We start from the raw sequence: 3,554 nt of genomic DNA, 5'->3' as shown, positions 1-3,554 counted from the left end.
GGCTATCACCACACCATTTTCCATGTCCATGGGTCCTGCATATATGTTCTTTGACTAATTTTTAACAAACATACTAATCAACAAAATATATATTAGTTTTGGAGGTGGGATTAAAATGTTTATGTTTGGAACAAGCATGGGAATAGTAATAGGAACAGGAAGAAATATTCCCAAATATGGGAATTTCTTGATCACTCAGTTCCCCACCAACACCTTCTTTCTTCTGTTTTTACCCTGGTTGCTTTTACTCCTTTGCGGTGGACGTTTCTTTTCTCATCAGTGAGAAACGCAGGTCCTCTAAATTGTACTTCCATGTTCGAACTGAACCTGAATCTAGGAAACATCCAGGTGAATTTCACCAAAAAGTTTTATATACCACAGAAATTTATGTGTTAAAACAGCACACAGCTAATATAGAACATAAGAACAAATTTGTTTTGAGTGGTAGAAGTTATGATTTATGACAAGCCTGGAAAATGCTCTCTGCCCCCATAGGAAAAGGAAGGACACTGCATTGAATGAGTTTGATGTTTTGATAAAATACTTTGTATTCATAATGTGAAACATGTCCTGAAAGTTGGACTTAACTGTAGCAAACAAGGAAAGAAAGAGGACGTGAGGTCTCTGGTCTGAGACTCAGGGAGCTAAGAGGAAAGCTTGTGGGGGAATGAGGGCTGAGGTTTCTTTGTCTGCTGAGCCAGAAATGGTCAAGAGACAAGCTTGAGGAGAGTGGAGATTCTGAAACACTTTGATCTGCCTTAGTCAATAGACCTTCTGTCCTGAGTGAGGGAGAGGTGAGGGTCAGCTTTGGGCAGTGGAAAAGACAACAGCTACTGAGGCCAGGAAACTATAGAAGTGATTGTATTCATAAGGGCCATTGGGAGAGGTCAACCAATGCAGCCATGTACTGAATGCCACTAATCCATCCACTACACCTAGAGCTAGCTCTATGGGGTGTGGAGAATACAAAATCTAATGAACACAGGCCCTGAACAGTGTGGAGACCCTTGGGAGAACATGGGGAAGACACCATTTATTATGATCATGTCTGGGCCAGTTGCACACAAGTGGATGATCTTAGGGATTTCACCTGCTAGCAGACAAGATATGGTGATTTATGGAGACCATGTATAGAGTGGAGGGTGTGGGTCTTGGAACTAAGTGACTGAGATTAGATCCAGTTCTGCCCATGCTGGATGTGATCATCCATTTTTCTATTGTGGATAATGTTCTTTACTTATAATTATTAAATAATTAATAAAGTAATGTTTACTTAAAATTATTAATTACTACTTCAATAATATTAATTCTTTCTACACTGTATGTTAAAATCAGCTTCCACTCTTTCACTTGCTTTTTTATACTTAGTGTGTGATCTTTCCTATTAAAAGGAGAAATTTTTAATTTAATTTGATGAAACCAATATTCTTTTCCTTTATTGTTCCTTCCATTCTTTTTAATTAGAAAGGCTACCCTTGTCCTGATATAAAATATCTGTTTTGCTTTATATTCTTCTGGTTGCTGTACAGTTGTAACTATAGATATAATGCTTTAGTTACCTGAAATTCATTCAGCAAACATTGTGAGGAATGAATCTAAATTAATTTTCCACAGAGAGTGAAGTACCTTGTCCCAGCATCATTTGTTCAATCTCTCTCCCCTTTCATACCATTGGCAATGCTGCCTTCAACAGAACAAAACCTGACGTGTATTGTGTTCTGATTCTGGGCTTCCTATTTTTTCCTTTCGTGAAGAACATTTTAAATTATATTTTATTGATTATGCTTTTGTGGTTTTTTGAATTTTCCCTCCTTCATCCTCACTCCACCCTGCATACCCCAACCCTCCATCATCCCTCCTTAGTTCATGTCCATGGGTTGTACATATAAGTTCTTAGAGTCTTGTTTCCTATACCATTCTTGACCTCTCCCTGTCTATTTAATGCCTACCAATTATGCTTCTTCTTGCTGGTACATCCCTCCCATTCTTTTTGTCTCCTCCCCACTAAAAACCTTCCATGTGATGTCCATTTCTCTGATTCTGTTCCTGTTCCAGTTGTTTACTTAGTTTTTGTTTTCATTGTTTTTCTCTCTTTTATTTTTTTAGGTTTATTTGTTGATAGTTGTGAGTTTGTTGTCATTTTACTGTTCATATTTTTGATGTTCCTTTTCTTAGATAAATCCCTTTAACATTTCATATAATAATGGCTTGGTGGTGATGAAGTTTTTTAACTTGATCTTATTTGGGAAACACTTTATCTGCCCTTCCATTCTAAATGAAAACTTTGCTAGATAGAGTATTTTTGGATGTAGGTCCCTGCCTTTGACGATTTGGAATAATTCTTTCCACCCCTTCCTGCCTGTAAGGTTTCTTTTTAGAAATCAGCCAACAGCCTTATAGGCACTCCTTTGTAGGTAACTCCTTTCTTTCCTCATGCTGCTTTTAAGATTGTCTCTTATCTTTATTCTTGGGTAACTTAACAATGATGTGCCTTGGTGTGTTCCTCTATGGGTCCAATTTCTTTGGGACTCTCTGGTCTTCCTGGACTTCCTGAAAGTCTTTTTCCTTTGCCAGACTGGGGAAGTCTTTTTCCATTATGTGTTCAAATAAGTTTTTAATTTCTTTCTGTTGTTCTTCACTTTCTGGTACCCCTCTAATTTGGATATTCCATGCAGTTTGACTTTCTGGCAATTCTGATTGTTTCTTGATTTTAGATTGGTTGTTTTTCTCTTTTTGGCTGTGTGAGGAAGTGAAGGGATTCTACCTATGCGTCCATCATGGCCAGAACTTCTTCTGGTGAAGATTTTAATGAGAATGGAGCAGCAAACAACTGCCCTGGGATACCTACAGAGAGAAGGAAGACAGTTTGGTGAGAGATGTCCATGGTCAGTGAGTGAATGGGACACAAGATGCCATTGTCACCTGGGGAGCAGTTATTTCAGTGAGTGCTACTAGGGCTCGCAGTCATAGGACATATTTTACTCTGGAGGGAAACAATTAGCAAAGAGTTGGGGACTAAATCTTTGGATCAATTCCTCACCTGAAACACTGTTCCATTCCCAGAATTTCACCTAGAAAGAATATATTTGCTTTGTTTGACATCTTTGTGTCTCTGTAATGATATTTTCTGCATATTCTTATGGCCAAGACTCCATTAAATCAAAGTTACATATGGCCTACTAACAAAAAGATTCAGACTGTTTCCTATGCCTGATGTTACCTCTATCTAACTTTCTCTTTTTTCTATTCTATGGGGTTTATTTATTCACATGCTGGACACTTACTGAGTATCTATGTTGTACCATGCTCATGGCTAATGCTACATTTTAAAGATGAGTAAAAAAGGCACTTCCCTGCCTACTCTCAAGGTGCTCACTCCAGTGAGAGTGCGAAGGACACAGGAAAGTAACTCAATGGACACAATTCAGAAAAAAAAACTGCTGTGATGGGGAAGGCACAGGGACATGAGAGGCATGAACCTGAGTTTGTTGTAAAAAGGTAAGTCAGAGGATGCTTCCTAGAAGAAGTAGCACTGTAGCTGACGTCTGAAGTTT

This window comes from Sturnira hondurensis, unplaced genomic scaffold (assembly GCF_014824575.4).
Source record: "Sturnira hondurensis isolate 20B ecotype Veracruz unplaced genomic scaffold, ASM1482457v3 Scaffold0004248, whole genome shotgun sequence".
In the NCBI taxonomy this organism is placed as follows: domain Eukaryota; kingdom Metazoa; phylum Chordata; class Mammalia; order Chiroptera; family Phyllostomidae; genus Sturnira; species Sturnira hondurensis.
The sequence above is the reverse complement of the archived record's forward strand: the minus strand, read 5'-3'. Positions refer to the sequence as shown.